This window comes from Capra hircus, chromosome 16, assembly GCF_001704415.2.
Source record: "Capra hircus breed San Clemente chromosome 16, ASM170441v1, whole genome shotgun sequence".
NCBI classification, from domain to species: Eukaryota; Metazoa; Chordata; class Mammalia; order Artiodactyla; family Bovidae; genus Capra; species Capra hircus.
The window spans coordinates 64991337-65015007 of NC_030823.1; the positions used below are offsets into that span (position 1 = coordinate 64991337).

Genomic DNA, 23671 nt, shown 5'->3' on the forward strand with positions numbered 1-23671 from the left:
TAATAGGCATTCGTGCTTTTATGTAAGCAGTTAAACTTTAATGGTGAGAGCTCAGTCATCAGCTGGTGGATGGGGAAGGGATTTAGGGATGCAGCTGGGTCTCAGTGAGACTGCAGAATAACACAAGATGGGGCATTGACTTAAACCTAAGAGAGGCTGGCTCTGCAGAGAAAGTTTCCACCAGGGGAAACTGGGAAACTTGTTGGAGGAGTGGCTTTGGAACTCACTCTACAAGTGGATGGAGGACTTATAGAAAGAAAGGAATAAAAAGGTATGTGTTAGTGATCTACTGCTGCATTACAAACCACCTAAAACAATACTCATTTATTTATCACTGTTCTTTGGCTTGGCAATCTTGGCAGAGCTCAGCTGGGACCACGTGTCTCAACTCTGTTTGCAGCCTCTGGTAGTTCAGCGGGTCATGGACAGCCTTGTTCACTGCTCACAGCCTGGGGCCTTGGTAAAGGATCCTGTGATGGCTGGGGCGCTGGGCTTCTTTCCCCATGGGGTCTCTTTCAGCCTCACAGATGGGCTTGTTCATATGGCAGCAGTGTTCTAAGAGCATGAAGGCAGAAGCTTCAGGGCTTTTAGAAGCCAAGGCTTGGAATTCATAGGACATCACTTGTGCCACAAACTATTTGGTAAAGCAAGTCACAAAAATCAGCTCAGATTCAAGGCACTGGGGAAATAGTTTCCACCTTTCAATGGGAGTTGCTGTAAAGAATTTGTGGCCATATTTAACTTATTAGAGGGTATTATATGGGCAAGGGAAGCTTCTAGAAGGGAATAGAGAGAAGAAAATGTCAACTGTGTAGTAGGAATTTTAAGAGGAAGCTTTTTAGTGAATCAGTCATAATGATACCAGGTAGGCATCCTGCAGGGCCCAAGGGCTGCAAACTCAGAACCAAGACTTTGGTGTGAAGGTTAGCAAACCTCAGTGCATGTGCCCTGTCCACTGCTTCAAATGATCCCTTTTGTAATTTGTCTTCAGTATTGTTTTCGCTTGAGAAATACTTTTGCTTTGAAATCTTAGGAGACCCTATGTCCTTAAAGTGCCGTGTCCAGGAATGGGCTTTTTGTTTTAAAAAAAGGTTACTTCTTTGTTTATTTTTGGCTGCACTGGGTCTTTGCTGCTAGGCAAGGGTTCTCCCTAATTGCAGCCAGTGGGGGCTACTTTCTAGTTGCAGTGCAGGGGCTTCTCATTGTGGTGGCTTCTCTTGTTGCAGAGAAGAACTCTAGAGAAGAATGGGTTCTAGAGCATGCTGGCTTCAGGAGTTGCAGCTCATGGGCTTAGTTGTCTCGTGACATGTGGAATCTTCCCAGACCAGGGATCTATCCAATGTCCCCTGCATGGGGAGGCAGATTCTTAACCATTGGACCACCATGGAAGCCCCAGGAATGGACTTGACCAAAGCCCTTATGAACTTTCAGAAGACAAGAGAGCACAGAAGCAGTAAAGGACCTGAGCTCTGGAGCAAAACAGACCTTGGTTCCAATCCTGTCTTCACCACTTGGAAACCATATGACATTTGATTTGTCATTTAACCATCTGAGTTTCCTCCAGTATCAAATAACATAGTACCTACCTCACAGGATGGCTGTGCTGATTAGATAATAGGTTTGCAGATTTTCCTTAGGGTTTTAAGCATTAAATATGTAAGTTCTCAGTTACTATCAGCTGTAATTACTGCCTTTGGATTTTTACTCTTCATCTGTAAAATGAGATACTACCTCTGAAATTCTAGAGTCTTATTCTTAATATAGCTAATGAAATTGAGCATGAAGAGATTTGCAAATATAAGGGGCTATGCCCATTCCTGAGAGAGTGCTCTTTATTGTGATCTGCATTTGAAGAAGGTCTGTTCCAAACTAATTGCTTCTCCTCCGTGAAAGAAAACTGAAATTATGGCAAGTGTGTTTTACACAGAGTTGATGCTTTGATGAATAAATGCATTTTTTCTCTATTTGAATGTATTATATATAAGATGATCAGGATGCTGGAGCCTGCTTACTTTTAACCAAATAGGTTTCCCCTATTTAACAAATATTTAAAATCTCCTACTATGGTACAGGCACTATGCTGGGTTTTGAAGATAAAACGGTGAGAGAAATCAAAATCATTTTTCTCAACAGTGCTGCATTAAATAAAGCCTAAGTGAAAAAAATATACAATTTTTCCCCCCAGGGAATATTTACAAATAGATCCCTTAATTTTTTTGTCCTCAATCCTGGGCCATTGTTCATATTTACTAGAAGTAAGTTAACTTATTTTGAAAAAAAACACAGTTATTTTGATAGAAAATTCTAGAGCCATCCCCTAGTCAGACAGTCCATCTGTTTGGCAAGTAGAGTGAAAGCTCTATTGACTAAAAAGTGTATGGCTTTCCTGAGTCCATTAACTAGGGAAAGAGAAGTTTTCCCAAGGCTGCTTGGACCCCTTATCGTTTTGGTGGCACAACATATAGTAAGGAAGATCTTTAACTACAGGTACATTAAGAAAAATAATCCATACTCATCCAAGTCAAATCAATGTCTCCCAGACCATGTGATTTGGAATTTATGCTTGGTTGTATTCATGTTTTTCACATATCTACAAACATGAATAACCTTATTGACTCAATAAATAGAAATCATCTTAGTCATATGTAAGAGGCCCAGTTTAGGTTTTAGAAGACTTGAAAATCAAGCTCAACGTCAATGGAACATAAACCATTTGATTGATTGTGGAACTAGCTCCAGCAGAAAAATATGCCATGTCTGGCTTCATTTCTGTTCCAGGAAAGTACATGGTACCTAATTGTGGATGAATCTTGGTCCCAAACTGGAGGTCATAGCCAGAGAAAAGCGCTCCACTTCTTCCTGATTATTTCATTTGGAGCATCTGGAGAAGGCATGTGAAATACCTTGCCTCTCCACTCTGTCTCACTATCACTTAATTTTCCAAGCATCTGTGTGTGTGCTTAGTTGCTCAGTCGTGTCCAACTCTTTGTGACCCCATGAACTGTAGTACACCAGGCTCTTCTGTCCATGGGATTCTCCAGGTAAGAATATTGGAGTGGTTGCCATGTCCTTCTCTAGGGGATCTTCCCCAGCCCAGGGGTCGAACCCAGGTCTCCGCATTGCAGGCGGATTCTTTACCATCTGAGACACCAGGGAAGCCCTTCCAAGCCTCTATTTAGAAGCATATACTGACCATTCTTCCATTCTTTCCCATACTCCTGATTTACCTCTATAATTCTCCTTTGAACCACTACCCAGGAAAATAGTTGAATCAGTTACATTATCTTATGTCATATGTTTTAATTATAATCCCAAAATCAGAAAATGGAAAGTTTTGGCATACAGCTAATTATCAGACAAAAGAGGAATGCTTCTTCAAATGTGGTGAATAGAATAGCATATAATCTACTGTCAATTAGCTATGAATGTGCCCACTCCAGCACTTTTTAAACGAGTCCCACAAGAAAACCGAGAAATACATTTTTAATGGAGCCATTTGTGCCTCCAGGCCTTGGGAACTTTAACAAGGATCACTCTATGAAAAAAAATTGCTATAGGCATGTATAATAAATTAAACATGAATTTTAAATTATCCACTGAGTCTTCCTAAGGGATTGAGAGGCTGTAGGGATAATGAAAATGCAATGTTAATAAGCAATCAGTAGTGATTTTAAAAACGGACTGAAAAAGAAGGGCCCATATAAATTTCACCTTTGCTGAAAAATGAACTAAAAGGATAACTTCAAACTAGTAGTACTAATTAATGTAAGCTCGCAATGCAAGGAATTACTTTATTTTATGTATTAGTGTAGTTTCACTGATTCGTATTGTTACATGTTTAATCATGTAAACAATTTTAAGAAAGAAAATAATAATAATAGTATTTATGAGTTACTTTGAGGGACTTTTTGTAAATTATCCCCAGACTGTATAGGAGACAACTGAGTATAGAGAGATTAAATAGCTTGCCCATGGTCATTGAGCTAGGATCTGAACTCTGGCTTCTGTAAATATTCCTTGTGGTTCCTTCCAGCTATGCTATTCTAGCCAAATCCTATTGCCTCTTGAAGGTGGATTGATGAAGAGAAGTAGGTAAGGGCTCTGTTGTCAGAGTTCTTAGTTCTAATACAATCTCTTACTCTTGCTAGCTGTGTGGTCTTGGATAGTTTCTTCCTATTTAAAATAAAGCTAATAATGTAAGGGTTGCTGCTGCTGCTGCTGCTAAGTTGCTTCAGTCGTGTCTGACTCTGTGCGACCCCACAGACGGCAGCCCACCAGGCTCCCCCGTCCCTGGGATTCTCCAGGCAAGAACACTGGAGTGGGTTGCTATTTCCTTCTCCAATGTATGAAAGGGGAAAGTGAAAGTGAAGTCGCTCAGTCGTGTCTGACTCTTAGCGACCCCATGGACTGCAGCCTACCAGGCTCCTCCGTCTATGGGATTTTCCAGGCAAGAGTACTAGAGAGGGGTGCCATTGCCTTCTCTGATGTAAGGGTTATGTGGACTTAAAAAAATATTAACAACCTAAAAGTTGAGAGTTATGTTTTCTTCAGTGGGAATTTTTAGAACTTCAAATCTGGGAGATAGTATCTCAAGTAACCCTGAGAGAGCTACTCTGAGGAGGCGAGGAGAGGAGCCAGGTTATATAGAACTTTTGTAATGAAGGGCAGATAGTCTGATCATCGAAAGATTATTATTAAGTAAAGAAAACCAGATATCCCAAGTTAAAGAATTTAGCACTTTTCTATGTATAGGAAGCTGCAAGAGTTTGGGTTCACTGAAATCATTCCTTTGATATGCACCTCAGCGATTTGGGGCCAGTGTCCTGTGTTTTTACATCCTGAGTTTCCTCAGGGCTCACCAGAGGGAGTGGCTGCTGTCTGATGGCTGCTCAGTTCAGTTCATCTTAGTCATGTCCAACTCTTTGCGACCCCATGGACTGCAGCACACCAGGCTTCCCTGTCTATCACCAACTCCCGGAGCTTGCTCAAACTTATGTCCATAGAGTCAGTGATGCCATCCAACCATCTCACCCTCTGTCATCCACTTCTTCTCCTGCCTTCAATCTTTCCCAGCATGAGGGTCTTTTCCAACAAGTCAGTTCTTCGCATCAGGTGGCCAAAGTATTGAAGCCTCAGCTTCAGCATCAGTCCTTCCAATGAGTATTCAGGACTGATTTCCTTTAAGATTGACTGGTTTGATCTCCTTGCAGACCAAGGGACTCTCAAGTATCTTCTCCAACACCACAGTTCAAATGTTCACAGTTCTGATGGCTGCTGGCTGCAGGTATTCTTTCCTTCCTGAGTTCCCTCAGGGCTCACTAGCTCACCTTCTGTTGTGGCTGCAATTGCTGATGACTGTGATATCCTTTGTTTACTGATTTGGCAGGAAATATTCCATTTCTCAGTTAAGTGAGAAAATGCATACAAAGCAATCAACCCCATGCCTGCTAGGCAGTGAGAGTTCAATATGGGTTATAGTTATTGTTACGGAAAGTAAACAAAAGGAGAAAGAATGGTGTGGCTGCCTTAGATGACAAACAGTCCCAAAGTAGTGCCATATGTTCTTTCTGGGTGTGGGAAAACAGCAGACTGCTCACTCTGTTGAGTCATCAAGCCTGGGTGATCACAACCTGTCTCTCTCACGGTTTAGGTCCAAAGTCCCTAATGCATCTGACTGGATGGTGCTCGCATCCTGCACTATCTGGTGACAATGAAGGAGACCCCTCAGCTCCCTTTGGGTAGTGTCATGGCAAGTTCATGGTCAGGGTGGTTTCTTGTTTTCTTCTCATGTTCTCCTCCTGGAGCCGAGTCAGCTGGGAACTTTCCAACAGGTTTCTTCTTTTTGAAATATCTCTTCCATCCCTTAGCTGCTAGGGCTTTTTCCCTGTAAAGGAAGCCTGATTTAACATTCCTAGCTATATTGAAGAACAACAGCTTTATCCTTCTGTGGCTTTTTGAAATTCTTTTCTGAAGATGTTTTAAGGAAGAATAAGATGGGTTGAACTATGTTCTTTTTTCCCCCCATTTCTGTTTTTTAATTTATTTTTCAATTGGAGGAAAATTGCTTTACAGTGTTGTGTTGGTTTCTGCCGTACAACGCAAATCAGCTATAACTACACATATATGATCTGTGTTCTTTTAAAACTCATATGTTGAAGCCCTAGCTCCCAGGACCTCAGAGTGTAACTGTATTTGGAGATAGAGTCTTTAAAGAGGTAATTAAGGCAAAATGAAATCATTTCAGTGAGCCCTAATGCAGTATGACTCATGTTTTTATAAGAGGGAGGTTAGGACAGGGAGACGACCATGGGAAGACACAGCCAGAAGGTGACCATCTATAAGCCAAAATCTCAAGAAAACAGACCGGTCAACACCTCAGTGTTAGACTTCCAGGCCCCAGAATTGTGAGAAAATTAGTTTCTGTTTAAGTCACCCAGGCTGTGGTGTTCTGCAATACAGCCCTGGCAGATGAATACAGGTAGAATGGTTCTTAGGTGGTCTTAAAGCAGGAGCTCCTACTCAGGTGCTCTCTGGTGAAGTCTGGATCCGAGGAGGAGAGCTCGCTGGCAGGTCACTGAGGATCTCTGTTTGTGAGGGGCAGTGGAGGGACAAGATGCTGAGAACTTTGAAGTGTCTCTCTTGAGAGGGTATTCCATCTTAAATATCTTTCTCCACACGTCTGGAATTATATCATTAGCAATTTATGTGGAAGTTTTGAAACTTTTTTATTTTAGTTCAATAATCTCATGAAAAAATAAGAACGGGATCACTGGGGACGCTGTTGGTAGACTACGGATGTGGGATGTGGCTTTTGGAGAAAGGTTCCAGGAAAGGGGCAGTGAAGGAGAAGATGGAAAGGCACAGATCATCAAGTCCTTTCCCTCCCAGCTCTGCCCAGGGCCAGCCTCTCTAACTGGGCTTACAGGAAGAACGGGGGAGTTTTGTTCCTTCCTTGGTACCTCATTACCGGAAAGTGAGGCTCTCTGGGCTGGGGGCGCAGGGCTGTGGTGATTGCTTCATGGTTGATGGTTGAGATGACCATCCTTCGAGAACCTTCTTTTGACCTTGTAGGTGCTGCAACATTTTGATCAGAAATTTCTGCTTTAAGTGTAAGGGATGTGTTACAAATGAGGAAGGAAGTAGGAGAGCAATCAAAACAAAACATTCTGGCCCCAGTTCAGTAAAGCAGAACACATTCCTGCCTCCTGCCCTCCTCCAAAGTATTTAACAATTTTCCCTTTTTGTTCTTACTTCTCACCCTAGTGTGGTATCATTTATAAGCTTGGTATTTTTGTCATCATTTTGCCTTAAACATGGGCACAAAGAAGACTTCAATAGCAGTAAACAGTAGCTTGTGGAAATGCTTTTGTGTTTTAAGTTTAATTCAATTTGTCCTTCAATAAGATTTCTGCTCATGCCCACTCTCTCTCTCTTTACTTTACTGAAATTTCCCCTCCAACACTGCAGCCCATCTCCACACCCTCAGGGTGTTAGCAGATTTAAAGGAACAGAATGTACCCTTTTATGACTGCCAAGACTGAAAAAAGCCATTAAGACTGCATGATGAATTTCTAAGGATATAGTTAATGATCAGTAGGGCAGATTTTGTGAGGCAGGAGCTGTTCCAAAGTTTCCGATAGGTTAGTCTCTGTACCCATTGAGAGTTTTGTGTGTGAGATGGGGAATTAGGAGATGTTACCTTTCTTTATCCTGCTTATTTGCATATTTTAAATTGTATAGTATAAATAGAGCTTCCCAGGTGGTGCTAGTGGTAGAGAACCTACCTGCCTAATGCAAGAGACCAGGATTCAATCCCTAGGTGGAGAAGATCCCACCCAGATCCCACCCATGGAGAAAGGCATGGCAACCCACTCTAGTATTCTTGCCTGGAGAACAGGCAAGGACAGAGGAGCCTGGTGGGCTACAGTCCATGGGGTCACAAACGCTGGACACAACTGAAGTGACTTAGCATGCACGCATGTACATACCATAAATAATCACTGTTTCCTAACGTGTATGTTCACACTTAACCTTATAGCAAGGACAAAAGACAAAAAACCAGCCCTATTGGCAACCCACTCCAGTACTCTTGCCTGGAAAATCCCATGGATGGAGGAGCCTGGTAGGCTGCAGTCCATGGGGTTGCTAACAGTCGGGCACGACTGAGCAACTTCATTTTCACTTTTCCCTTTCATGCATTGGAGAAGGCAATGGCAACCCACTCCAGTGTTCTTGCCTGGAGAATCCAGGGACGGGGGAGCCTGGTGGGCCGCCGTCTATGGGGTCGCACAGAGTCGGACACGACTGAAGCGACTTGGCAGCAGCAGCAGCAGCAGCAGCAGCAGCATACCTGTTATAAAAATTATCTCATTATTTGTTGCATCATTTTAAATGATTTTTTTTCATTTCATATACCATACTTTATTTAACCATTTATGTCCATTTCTTAACATTTCAGTTGCTGTCATTGCTTTTGCCATTGTGCCTGTAGCACCCACAGCTGTGACTTCATGGGGGTGTTGGCTGCATTCAGGTAAAGGGGAAAGCTTGAGTCTGGTTTGCAGATGGCTCTCCTGACACCAGCTGACATGGACTCCTGAGGTGCCTGGAGGCAGCTGGAGGTTGGAAGAGGCAGGTGAATGATACCCTTGGATTGGGCTCCAAGGTGAGAGCTGCATGTGTGTTGTCCAAAGAGCATCTACTTCAAAGGAGACTCTCTGTAAAAGGGTGGACGTGGTAAGCTGCTGTATGGATGTCTCTCAGCCTCATCTCCAGCTACACCAGTGTGTTGTAAGCAAGGTAGGAACAAGGGCTGAAGACTACGAATAACTGCAACAACAAAATTTCCCCTTATAAAGACTGACTTGGTCATTGGCCGCTTTGAGTGCCAAGTTTTCTAAGCAATGTCCAGTCCTGAACATTTCATATTGTAGCATATATTAAGTGAGGCATGGAGGGGTTTACCACAGTGTGAATCCTTTCTGACCCAGCAGCACGAGCTCCAGTTGCAGAATTGAACTACCGGGACCTGTATCACTCTTTGGAAACAGTGGCAGGGCTCACTGAATGGGGTGGCTTGGTTTTTTAGAAGGATTTATCTGTTGTCCTGATTGATTCTGCCCTCAAGAGCCATTCCTAGAGCAATAGAACACTCTGAAGAATCTGTAGTGCATTCCAACACCATTCTGTAAGTCTTCTGCACTAAGTGAACTGGTGATCACTTTTGGCTAGTAGGGCTAAGAGATGAGTTTTGACCATCATCTCCTATGGGTTTCTATTTACTCTTATCCAGGTTCACCCTTGTGGGAACAATTGTGTCTTTCTCTAAAGCATGGATGACTAACTGTAGTGATGTCTTAGGCTATGCATATGTTCTTCCTCAAAGAACAGGCTTGGAGGGCAGAGGATCGATCAGTTGATTTCTATGGAAGGCTTTGATTTTTTCTAATGCACCCCACACAGTGCTGGTTCCCTTGCACAATACTGACTTGTTAATCCAGGAAATGGTTACATATTCTTTGACTTAAGTTTTTTTTTTTAATTGTAATAAAATACATGTGCCATAAAATTTACCATTTTAGCACTTTCTAAGTTTATAATTCTGTGACATTAAGTCCATGAATTTTTGCTTCTAAACTTGAGCCCACCTTTCCTTTCTGTTCCTTGGACTGCAAGGAGATCAAACCAGTCAATCCTAAAAGGAAATCAGTCCTGAATATTCATTGGAAGGACTGATGTTGAAGCTGAAGCTCCAATACTTTGGCCACCTGATGCGAAGAACTGATTCATTGGAAAGGACCCTCATACTGGGAAAGATTGAAGACAGGAGGAGAAGGGGATGACAGAGGATAAGATGGTTGGATGGCATCACTGACTCGATGGACATAAGTTTGAGCAAGCCCCGGGAGTTGGTGACGGACAGGGAAGACTGGCGTGCTTCAGTCCACGGGGTCACAAAGAGTTGGACATGGCTGAGCGACTGAACTGACTAACTGACTTCCTTTGTGTACGGAAGCTTCATTCTCTCCAGTCCCATGACCATGTGTCCTTCATGCCAAGGTGCCATCAACTGAAAAATAAACTACCATCTTAAGAGAAAAATTTCTTTAAAAAAGGGTATTCCTGGCAAGTTTCTGTGAATATCACTTACAAGCCACATTCCTATTTCGGAAGTTAATATGTAGAAAATGCAAATGACAGAATTGAATATATATATATATATATATATATATATATATATATATATAGTTCTCTGTGTCCTGTGGCAATGACAGGAGTTTTAAAAAATGTTTCGGTGGGGAAGGACACTTTCTGTATGGCATCTATGACAAGCTGGAAACCCATCGCTTACTAGGGAGTGACAGGTGCACCATGACAGCTCTGAAATAAAAAGGATGTTTAGGTTTGTGGAGAATAACAGTCTGTTATGACAATCACAGAAAAAGTTTTTATTGAAGAATAAATAACCACTACCACAGGAAAAGTTTTCATACTTACTAAACAGCTACTTTCTGCTGAGAACTTTACATACATTTCTCACTTTGCTTGCAATACAATCTTGGGAGGCAGGTTTGATCCACGCTTTACAGAAGAAGATAAACAGGCTCAGAGTGTTTCAGTAATTTCCAAGATCCGATGCCTGGCAAGTGGTGGAACTGGGGTTTGACATTTGGTCTGAATGACTCTAGTGCCTGCACCATTTAACTCCTGGGCTCTCGCCACTCTGTAACGTGATAGAAACAACTGAATTCCCTGGCTTCCTTCTATGCTTGCAGTCTTAATATGATCTTCTGCTTTAAACCCTCTGGTGGCCATTCCTATAGAATCATTTGTTAACTGATCTACTACTATACATCACAGATACTATTCTGTGATGTGTTTCTATTTTTTGACCCACATTTTAAACTCTGTTATTGAATATTCTATATATTTTTGTCATTTCTTTTTCATAGATTATAAACCCTGAGAGGACACTGACTTTGACTGTTGTATCTCTCACAGCATTTTGTGAATCACTGATGCTCAATTACCACCTATTGACTTGATTTTAGTGAATGTTAGGGAGACATTTTCTGATATAGTTCATTTGAAATAAAAGTCATTGTAAAGATCATTTAAGCAATTAAGATATGGTTCCTGGGATTTCTGACAATTCTTACACCCTCAGTTCAGAAAATTCAGGGAGACTGATGAGTGAACAAATTGAATTTTAAAATTTGAGGATGGCTTTTTCATTAAGGGATTCTAGAAAATATTATTATTGCTTTCCATACTTGCTGTTAAAATTGCTTTAGATTTCAGTCACTTTCTCATTATATTCATATTTTGTTGTCAGTCAGATTATACTCCACCTCATCAGGGAAACTTCCCTTACCAAACAGACAACATTATCATTATTTTTGGGTTTTTTTTTTTTTTGAGATTTTTTTTTTGTTGGTGTGTGGACCATTTGAAAAGTCGTTACTGAATTTGTTACAATATTGTTTCTGTTTTATGTTTTGGGTTTTTGGCCATGTGGCAGGTGGGATCTCAGCTCCCGAACCAGGGATTGAACCTGCAACCCCTTAAGTTAGAAGGTGAAATCTTAACCACGGGACCACCAGGGAAGTGCCTATTACTAATATTATTAATTTTACCTCTGAACTTTACCTTTTTGAATATTTCAGAAAATTAGTGCTGAAAATTTTTCATGCTGAAATATTATCAAGATCAAAGGAGGGCAGGAAAACAAAAGCTAATTTTATTCAGAAGTTTCTGTTCTCTCTTGGCTTTGGCCATTGTTGCCTCCTTGGGACACTTCCCTTGAGAGGGAGACACTGGGCAGCAGCCTTGAGTGTCAGTGAGAATTGTCTCAATGAACAACAGAAGAGATAAGCAAACTTTCTTTCATTCCATGTTAGTACTTATTTTGCACTGGAAAAGTACATGTAATTCAGACTACTATAATTCCCATTCTTATGCCAAATGTAATCCTGGAGGAGACTATTGCTGGCATGAGGTTTTACTGCCTCAAAGCCAGTAGCTTGGTTTTTCCATCTGGACTAGGCATAGATTTTGCAAGCTTCGCCGCCCCCCCCCGCCCCCCCTCCCCCCGAGTTACTTATTCTCTGGTATATTCCAGTGCTGGGCTACTGTAGGATATATGCAAGGCTTTGCCCCGAGAGCTGGAAATGTACTATGGCCCTTGTTTAAAAATGTTTTGCTACTGGAAGTACAACTAGTTCTACTGAGGTTTGTGTTGGCCACCTCAGGTTTGTGGATTCAGTTCAGAGTTTTGATTTAGCTCTACAAGGTTTTATGGCTTGGCTACCTGAGTGACTGGCTCTCACACTATTCCTTCCTCCAAACTGGGAAGACGTGTTGGAGTACTTGGCTAAAGAGTAACACATTTTCCTGTGGAACAGTCATAAGGGTGGCTCAAGTGTCCTTGGAGGGTGTTTGTGTTTGGAATTCCCCTGTCTGGTCTGACACTTCTCCAGTGGTTGCCCTTTCCTGATGGGGAGGCGTTTAAGTACTCTGTCTTATGTAGTATTTGTTGCACTGAATTAATTTATGTAGATTTTCTCAAAGTTTGGAGCCTGTATTTGGTCCCTGTTGCTACAGCAACAAATTACACAAACAGTGCAAATTTATTTTCTGGTGTTCTAGTGTTCAGAAGATCAAAAGACATCTAAGAGGCTAAAAGCTAGATGTTAGCAGTCCTGTTTTGTTCTGGAGGCTTCAGGAGAGAATCTGTTCCTTACCACTTTCACTTCTCGAGTACCCTAGCATTCCCTGGATATATCACTTTAAACTCTGCCTTCAAGGTTGCCATGCCTTTTCCTCTGTGGGTGTGCTTAGTGCCCAATCATGTCTGACTCTTCACGACCCCATGGACTGTAGCCCAGCAAGCTCCTCTATTGACGGGATTCTCCAGGCAAGAATACTGGAGTGGGTTGACATTCCCTTCTCCAGGGGATCTTCCTGACCAAGGGATTGAACCCAGGTCTCCTTCATTGCAGGCAGATTCTTTACTGTCTGAGCCACCAGAGAAGCCTTTTCCTCTACTGTAGACAAATGCTTTCTTTCAATTACAAGGGTTCTGATTACATTTAGGGCCCACCAGTAATCCAGAATAACATCCAAATCTCACATCCTTAGTCACATCATTTTTGGCATATAAGGCTCTAGGGGGTTGGACATGGACATTTTAATGGAGGTGGGGGTGGGTGGGAGAGGGGCTCATTATTCAGCCTACCACAGATCCTGATGGATCTGAACTTGAATCCTGTCTCTAACAATGTTAAGCTTTCTAAAGCTTAGATTGCTCATGCCTAAATGTTGATAATAACACTTATCTCTTACTAGGTTGATGTTAAGATTTTGATGACTAAAGTAAGTATGGTAGGTATCAGGAACCCCATAGGCTTCCAGCTAATTTTTTTTCTTGTCTCCTCTTATACTATCTGAAAAATTAAAGATTTCAGGTGAAGGCAAGTGACTCAGCTTTATAAATACTGTAGTACCCATACAAAATAGTAAAATTAATTCTGCTGAAGTGATTATCATGCAGACAAAATACTGGTTAACGTCTAGTTAGGTGTCCAAGTCAGCTTGAAACTGTAATAGAACCCAAGAGAGAATGTATTATTGTGTTGAGAGATGTATATATTGTAATATGAATGAAATTAGAAACTCTCCAACTTAAATACCACTTTGAGGATTTTCCGCTTTTAATATCTACTCTGATTTGTCTCAACAGATCAGCCTACTTTGTGTTCAGGGGACAAGGAGTGAGAGATATATCATTGAAGTGTATCATTCTTCAAATGCTAATATGGTTTTTATTTAAGTATGGGATACATTAAAGCAATGATAATTTGTTAAATGAGTATTAATTGAGCATCTCTGATAAGGTCAGACAGTGGTCAAGATGTTGATAATGTAAAGCTGAAAAGCCATGATTTCTACCTTTAAATGGTTTATAATCTAATGGGGAGACAGAAATAAATAAATAATTTCCATAGATTAGAATAAGAATTGTAATGGGTACAATGGAAGCACAGGGGAAGAAGTACATGGAGGAGAGATATTCTTGAGCCGACGCTTTGTTTGTTTGTTTACTTTTATTTGCATTTATTTTTGGCAGCATTTGTTTCTGGGCCATAAGTTTTTGTTTCTTCAGTTTTGTCTGGGGTATCTTTTTCTTCTGTGAAGATATCTTCTGTGAAGCCTCCTCTTCTGGTTTAGGATCAATCTGTTCTTTTTCAGGAAGGATCATCTCCATGTGGCAGGGAGAGCTCATGTATGGGTTGATCTGACGATGAGCTCTCTAAGTCCTGCCCTGCATCTTAGGGGTTTTGTTCACCTGGATGTGCTCAGTGATTAGAGTATCTACATCTAAGCCCTTAAGTTCATCATTACTCTGCATTTTTGAGCACGTGCAGTAAGAATTCAGCTCTCTTGCTGGGCCACTGACCCTGTGTCCAGCCCCACTGTTTGGCCCGTGCAAAGCTACCAACTCCACCGTTGTTACGACGGAACGGCACATGTTGCTTCTTTAAGGTGACGGCCTTTAGATACTTGGTGGCTTTTCAGATTGCATATTCTTAATGGCCTGGGCAGTTTCACAAGTATTCTTAAAGTGAACACGAAGATCTGAACCTCTTGATTTGCATGATTTTATGGGATTTTCTGGGTCATGTGAATACCGTACCATTTTTAGAGGTCACCTCAGGCTGCTTACTAGAAAAGCTTGAACCAACTCTTGAGGAAGGGAAAGGCTATTTTCCAGGTGAATATGGGGATAGATTAATCTAGGCAAAGGAAGCTGTATCTGAACATGTATGAAGGACCATAATATTACATGCTCACAGAACCATCACTAGCTTAATGTGGTAGCAGCAGACAGGTGTAGAAATTTATTTTAATAAACAAACATCTCTGACATTAAATTCAAGGGAGAATTCAGGTTCATTTTGTGTGGGTAACCCTGGATAACATATATTCATTTATTCAACAAATATTCCTTGGGAAGTTACTATATGTTCTGGGCATACAAAGTTTAGAGGAGTACATTCTTCTTGTTATTTAGTCAGTAAGTCCTGAAGCTCTAATATAAGAGCTTGTGATCAATGTGTTCAGACTAGAAATTTGACGAATTTGCAGTTAAATGCAAGTGGATATTTCTTATGCTGAACCTTTATGAAAGGTGAGAGTCATGAAAACTGGAGTTATAATAGAACTTAAAGCCCATTTGTTTTATTATCCAGGGGCAGTAGTGGTGATTGACTCTTCACCAAATATTTGCATTCCCTTTTCAGAGTGAGGAGTAATTACTGGGCAGTGGCTTCTTGGAAGTGGCCAAGGGCTGCATTTCCCAATTCGTCTTACACTTCAGTGGGGACATGTGACTATCTCTCACTAATGGAATCTGGCACACATAGCTTGTTGGCTGAGGTGGTTAAGAAGTAGGTACCTTTTCCATCTTCTGTTTCCTCCCTCATCTCTGGCTGGATTACAGAAAACAAAAATAACCCTCTGTGTTTCTGAGGATGGTGATAGTGGAGGCACAAGACAGGACCTGGGTTTGTGGTATGAAGGAACTTCCTTATTACATCATTGTAGAGGGAAGAGTCAAGTTTCAGAGGCCAAGTCAAGCTGGTAGACATGTTACCTGGAAAAGGATTTAAGAAAACAATCAAGGTGAGAACAGTGTGGTTATAAACAGATATGGTTTTGGGAAGGGCCATCTAAAAGCTCAAAGTGAGCCTGTGAAGGTCAAGAAGACCCTTGTGTGATAAACACCGCAAGACTGAGAGTTCACCTGAGTTCAATGATAGGCTCGAGGGACTGTATGTATCTTTCTGTGTATGGGGAGCTTGTTTCCTGAAGGAATCACAGTAAATGAGACAGTAACAATGGAAAATAATTTATCCTTCTCTTTATGTCCTTCTTCAGTTTTATTTTTCCCAACCTAAGCAAACCCTCCTTTCCCTTGTTTTTCTTGTAGAGTTTATAAAATTATTTTTAGTTTCTTCTGGATTCATTTCAAGTGTGTAGAATTAAATATGGTACTTCTTGTGTAGCAAGTTTACTGCAGAGTCAGTGAGGTGGTTATTCTAATATCTGAATGTTATACATTTGATGGTAGTGTTAGGAGGCTGAGCTTTGAAATGAAATAGTTTGGATTTGACTTCCCAGATAGGCTTAAAAATTTGGTGCTTTTGGGTAAATACTTCTTTCAGCCTCCGTTTTTGCTTTTATAAAACAAAACAAAAGAAAATGCAGTGTCATATGACTATTGCCATGTCAACAAACAGCTCAAAACTTAATGACTAAAGCAATAACCACATGTTATTTCTCAAGAGACTATGGTAGGGTCGGCTAAACTTGGCTGACCTCTCTTATATCTGAACTCAGTGGTTTGACTGATCTAGGATGACTTCAGCTGTGATGACATAAATGGTCTCTTATCTTCTAGCAAGTGAGTCCACACTTACTCATAGGGTGACTAGCAGGGTTCCAAGACAGGCAGCGTGGAAGCACACAGGGTCTTGTGAGACATGGAGTCAGAACTGGCATGATGTTGCTTTGGTTGCATTCTTTGGCCAAAGAAAATCCAGCTGAAATTCAGAAAATGAAGATTCTACCGCTTGATGGGGCAGCAGGGGGAAGGGAAAGGAAGAAAGAGGTACAAAGTCACATAGCAATGCATGTAGATGGAGGGGAGCCACTGAAGCCAATGATGCAACCAGTCTCCCACAAATCCTTTCCTCCAAAGAGATTTAATTGAGATTTATATGGAAATGACAACCCACTCCAGTATTCTTGCTTGGGAATCCCATAGACAGGAGTGTGGCAGGCTACAGTCCATGGGGTCGCAAAAAAGTAGGATACAACTTAGTAATTAAGCAACAAACTCTCTCTATATATAAACTACCTAGCACCCAGTAGACAATCAATCACTTTTAGATTTTTTCCCTTTCATTCCTCTCCTTTACTTCTTTTCTATTAATGAAGTCTGAAAAATTATTAGTTTTCTTAGCTGCTACATTTTTATTATTGGACTTGAAATAAATCCTCAACTAATTTTTTTCTGGCATGAATCTGTCTCTCACCTTCTATATTTATTTAACATCTTATATTTTCTGGTCCTCAATTTAAGGTTTAAAACTTATCCTTGCTCTTGTTCAGTTGCTAAATCGTGTCTGACTCTTTGCAACTCCATGAACTGCAGCATGCCAGGCTTCCCTGTCCTTCACTGTCTCCCAGAATTTGCTCAAACTCATGTCCGTTGAGTCAGTGATGCCCTCCAACTATCTCATCCCCTGTCACCCCCTTCTCCTCTTGCCCTCAATTTTTCCCAGTATCAGGGTCTTTTCCAGTGAGTTGACTCTTCACATCAGGTGGCCAAAGTATTGGAGTTTAGCTTCAGCATCAGTTCTTTCAATGTATATTCAGGGTTGATTTCCTTTAGGATTGACTGGTTTGATTTCCTTGCTGTCCAAGGGACTCTCAGGAGTCTTCTTCAGCATCATATTGGAGAAGGAAATGGCAACCCAATCCAATATTCTTGCCTGAAAAATTCCATTGGCAGAGGAGCCTGGTGGGCTACAGTCCATGGGGTTGCAAAGAGTTGGACATGACTTAGTGACTAAACAGTGACAGCAACAATGGTCCATATATTGTGCAAGGTGTTGTACATAATAGTGTGGTGACCCAACCAGGAGACAGACTTCCTGGGACTGAATCCCAGTTTTGCCACTCAGTAGCTCTCTGACCGTGGGCAAGTCACCTCACCTATTCTTTGTAAAGTGGGAATAATAATAGTATATTGTATCATATGATTATTGGGAGAAAAAAATGATTAAATATTTCTGAAGCCTTTAGCATGGTGCTTGCACATAGGAAACTCTGTATGAGTAATTGTTAAATCAAAATGAGTGAATAAAGAAATCTACTCTTTCACTTTCAGGTTTTCACAGTTACCGTGTGATCTCAAATGTACAGTTCAACATTGTTGAGCGATTTAGCACTTTCCCCCTGAATACACAGGGCTTCCCTCATAGCTCAGTTGGTAAAGAATCTGCCTGCAATGCCAGAGACCCGGGTCTGATTCCTGGGTTGGGAAGATCCCCTGGAGAAGGAAATGGCAACCCACTCCAGTATTCTTGCCTGGAGAATCCCATAGGTAGAGGAGCCCGGCAGGCTACAGTCTACAGGGTCGCAGAGTCGGACACGACTGAGCGACTAAACTACCACCACCACCCTGAATACTAGGAAAATTATAATACATATAATTATATATACATATTTATATATATACATATAATTATATTATACATATATACATATAATTATATATGCATATATAATTATAATACATATAGTTATTAAATAAATGAATGAGTGAATAAAAATCCTTAACTTCAAGATATTGTAGCAGTACACTGTTGAATGGATGTAGCCACCAGATGTTGTTGATTGAGTCAAAGCTCTTCTCCCTGAGCCCTATGTACCTTTTGAATTCCTCTCAACACAGTATTGCAACAACTTTTACAAATGATTCCACGCAGATACCCAAGGAGCAAACTGTTTTTCCTACCTAGTCCTCTGGGTTGCTCCTTCTTTTACGGAAGAATGCTATCCTGGCTGTTTCATAGCTTAAAAAAATTTTAAAATTTTAGCAGTCAATTATTAACATATTCCTGTGTTATTAAATATTCTTCCACAACATCATTTTTGATGGTTGCATACACCGTTGCTTTATAAATGTAACATAATTTAATTAGCAATCTCTATTTTAGGACCCTTGTTTTTAGTTTTTTAATTTTATGTGCTGTGCTGTGCTTAGTCACTCAGTTGTATCCAACTCTTTGTGATCTCATGGACTGTAGCCCACCAGGCTCCTCTGTCCATAGGGATTCTCCAGGAAAGAATACTGGAATGGTTTGCCATGCCCTCCTCCAGGGTATCTTCCCAACCCAGGGAACAAACCCAGATCTCCTGCATTGCAGGAGGATTCTTTTCCTTCTGAGCCAATAGAGAAGCCCTTTTTGATATTATAAATATTGCCATTTGAACATTTTTATGGATAAAATTTTCTGTACAATCATGATTATTTTATTAGAATGGATTTCAAAAAGTAGATTTGTTGAGTCAAAAGATGAATCATTTTTAGCTTCTTAATAAATTGTCAAACTCCCTCCCCCCAAATATTATTGTTGTTTATATCTTACTGTCATTGTTCTAGGCATTAATATTAAAATTTTTTTAGCAACTTTGGTAGGTACAATGTTTTCTAGTTCCTATAATTTGCATTTTATTTGACTAATAGTGTGGTTTAACTTTTGAAAAATAAATATGGGCCCTTGTAATTTTCTCTTTTGGGAATTTTCTACTTATTTCCCTTGTCTGCTTTTCTATTACTGTAATCATATTTTTCTTATTTATTTGTACATGCTTTATATTTTAATGTCAGTGACTCCTAGTCTGTCATTTATATTAACAAATTTTAAATTGTATGTAGCCAAACCTAGCTACCACTCGGAAAAATTGTCTTTGGTGTTGTCTTCTAGTAATTTTGTATACTTAAGTAGTTAAACCTCTTAGAATTGATTTTTTTGTGTGTATTATTGAATCCAGGACTTCACTGGATTGGTTTCTATTCCCATCCTTCCACATTCATGCCAGTGAGAGCAGTCATGCTCAGGGCAGGAGCCTGAATTGGAAATAGCATTGTTCGTCTAGTCAAAGCTATGGTTTTTCCAGGGGTCATGTATGGATGTGAGAGTTGGACTGTGAAGAAAGCTAAGCACTGAAGAATTGATGCTTTTGAACTGTGGTGTTGGAGAAGACTCTTGAGAGTCCCTTGGACTGCAAGGAGATCCAACCAGTCTAAAGGAGATCAGTCCTAGGTGTTCATTGGAAGGACTGATGCTAAAGCTCAAACTCCAGTACTTTGGCCACCTGATTTGAAGAGTTGACTCACTGGAAAAGACTCTGATGCTGGGAGGGATTGGGGGCAGGAGGAGAAGGGGACGACAGAGGATGAGATAACTGGATGGCATCACCGACTCGATGGACATGAGTTTGAGTGAACTCCGGGAGATGGTGATGGACAGGGAGGCCTGGCGTGCTGCAATTCATGGGGTTGCAAAGAGCCGGACACGACTGAGCGACTGAACTGTCTGAACTGAACTAGTGCAGCATCTACAGCATACGTATCAGTGAAGCCAGAGGAACATTCTGATAGACTTTGTGTTTGCTCTGGTCTCATCTTATTTTCTTCTGCGTTCTCATCATATTGTTTTTTGCAGCTGAAATAACCACTTCCTTCCCTTTTCTCTGAAGTTCACTTTAGTAAGCTCAGTGCTGCTACAAACTGACTAAATCGAGTTAAAAAAATCTAGCTGAGTCCACAAGCATTCCTTCCTATTATAATGGCCTTAATATTTTTTATTATTTTAGCTGAACAATATTTTGTTTTTTGCTTGTTAATGCTAGTTTATAGGAAATAGTCAATTACCCAGAATACAGGATTGGAACTAAAATTTGTTTTCAAAATGTGAACTTTTGACACTTGGAGGATTTCATTCCAGACTCTCAATTATCTAATTATAAAGAAATCCATGTTTCAGGAAAACGTACTGAATCTTAACATAAAATTCATGTCACTTATCACAAAGTTAGTCAAGAAAGGACAACCAACCAGTGTTCAAGCTATTTAGTCAGTTAGTTCCCTATGAGTACAAAATATCCAGGAATCACCGAAGGGGACACAAAACAGTAGCAGTATTTACAAATTTAAACTACATGAGACATTGAGAAGAATCTTTTGTTAGTAAATAGCGCAATAGATACTTTTACAAATCGCCCCTCAAAAATGATGCATCTGTGAACAATATGATAAGGTCATAGTGTTGAAGACTTAAATTCAAGGTTGGTAGAGCTGAAGACCAGATTCAAGGTCAAGTACTGATAGACTTTAAAGCAAGGTTGTTGTGATGAAAACTAAATTCAAGGACAAATTGTCTAAGAAAGAACAAACAACCAGGTATTTCTGCTTCATTTAAAATCCTTATTCAAAACAATTTCCTCCCACTTACATGTTTTTATAAGTATAAAATTTTTAAACAAAGAAATGTCTGTTTCTTAGTAGAGAACTATTCTCCCATTGACTTCAAGAAGAGAAAAAAAAAATTCCCATTTCCTCCTCTACCTCAGAAACACAAATCCAATTCCTAAAGTAGTGTTGCTTAGAACCCAAGGCCTGGCACAACATTTCATGCTAGTTTTATTGCTATAAGCTGAGAACAATTTATTTACATTATTGAGAATTCACCCCAGGTCTTCCATCAGCAGTGGAAGTGTTAGCGTTAATTGCTCAGTCATGTCTGACACTTTGCGACCCCATGGACTGTAGCCCACCAGGCTCCTCTGTCCATGGAATTCTCTAGGCAAGAATACTGAAGTGGGTAGCCCTTCCCTTCTCTAGAAGATCTTCCCAATCCAGGGATCAAACCCAGGTCACCTGCATTGCAGGCGGACTTTTTACCATCTGAGCCACCAGTGAAGTCAATTTGCTTAAAGAAAAAAGTGAGAACAATGATGTCTTCAAATGATTACATCAAAGACTTTTGTCTGTCTCTCCTCCTGGTCATCTTCATAAGATTCATCCTTATCTGCTGATTCTTACCATCATCTTCCTTCTCCCCCACTTCTTCCTCTTCCATCTCTTTATATTCATCAGAACCCATTTCCAATTGAGTTATACATACCCAGAATGTCAGACATGCCATATGTAATTGGGAATGACAACATTAAAGATCTTGTTCTTCAAGTAAAGAAAATGGAAGGTATAATATCCCTTCATATAGCCTGATGTTATAGAGAAATGTGGTACAGCTTGTGAATTCATATACCTGGCCTGGACTGATGATTGGAAATTCAGCAACTACTCCAGGTCCTTGAGCTTCTTCCACATCACCTTCAGCATTTGTTATCCTCCAGTAGCAATGATCTAACTGACAAGCCTTCTCAGGAAGTGCGTCTTTTGACATTTCAATTCTGATTTGGTATATGAAGAAATAGTGGGGTGGATGTAAAGAACTAAATTCTGGCAGAGACAATGTGGAAACTGAAACTGTAATATCCCCAGTCATTGCTACACACACTGGGTCATGAACATACCTGAAAATTTGGTCTCTGATGATAGGGAAGCCCTCTTCCCAGTACAACATTGTTGACATAAGAAGTAAACCAGTCAGTAAAAGTTTCACTTAAACATGTCAATAGCAGCTGGATTCTGAGCCATTTGGTCTGGATATTAGCAGAAGATTTCATTTTTGTTTTGGCCCTCTGCAGTTTCCGTTGCTATATGTACTGAATGAAACCAGTATATATGCAAAAAGTTAAAGGGAGACAGTATTTCAGTCCCTATCTCTGCTAGAAGCCTCCAGAAGCTGTATCAAAGTATAAAAATCCTCAGAATAATAGTGATTAGACAGCACCATGCTTCCCAACAAACCAGGAACGACTGACTTTTGCCCATTGTGGATGATAATCAGGAAGCTTGCAGCTCATCTGAGCTTCCACAGCATCTATTGCTTGCTTGCTAAGTTGCTTAATCGTGTTTGACTCTTTGCGACCCATGGACTATGGCCTGCCAGGTTCCTCTGTCCACAGAGATTCTCCAGGCAAGAATACTGGAGTGGGTTGCCATGCCCTCCAGGGGATCTTCCCGACCCAGGGATTGAACCAGAGAATATATCTTCCTTTTTGATTACCCACCTTCTTTTAGAGAATAAACCATCTGAGGACATGTGGGTTCAAATATTTCTTGAGACCATTCCAGGCCTTTTAAATAGCATCATTATGGTCATTATACCTTCCTACATTAAAACAAATATCAGTGAAGAGGAATTGCCAACACTGACTCTTCTGTGTTTTGTCCTCCTCAGATATCAGCCACTATTTTTTGCAGTGTCTTTTCCACAGCAGATCATGACTTGATAGCTAACTAAGACTTTGACTGACGTTGTAACAATTGATTAGGTCCCTGTAGTCCAAGAAGGATGAAGAAGGCAATGGCACCCCACTCCAGTACTCTTGCCTGGAAAATCCCATGGATGGAGGAGACTGGAAGGCTGCAGTCCATGGCGTTGCTGAGGGTCGGACACTACTGAAAGACTTCACTTTCACTTTTCACTTTCATGCATTGAAGAAGGAAATGGCAACCCACTCCAGTGTTCTTGCCTGGAGAATCCCAGGGACAGGGAGCCTGGTGGGCTACTGTCATGGGGTCGCACAGAGTCGGACACGACTGAAGCGACTTAGCAGCAGCAGCAGCAGCAGTCCAAGAAGGATAAAATGAAGAACCAATGGGTGGGCAGCGATACCGGGATCAGGGACACCAACTCGGTCTCCATGTCTGCCATCTTGCCTAGCCTCTGCCCAGCCCTGCCCCATTCCCACTGCCCCCACTGCCTCAACAGCATTTGTAAGCTGTGCATTCTATCCATGAAATGGATATAAGATGGAGGTTCTTATCATTAGCTCCAAAGTCCTAGAAATCTTTTTGTCTCTAAAGAGGCAGCACATAAGTGAATACTCTTGTGAGTACCCATGTGAATCACTAAGCAGTTATGATATAATAGAATCTGCCACTGATTCCTGATTTAAATTTATG

At 40.8% G+C, this 23671-nt stretch overlaps 1 pseudogene; it reads right to left on the reverse strand.

Annotated features, from left to right (window-relative positions):
* LOC102188965 lies at positions 16482-23420 on the reverse strand (annotated as a pseudogene).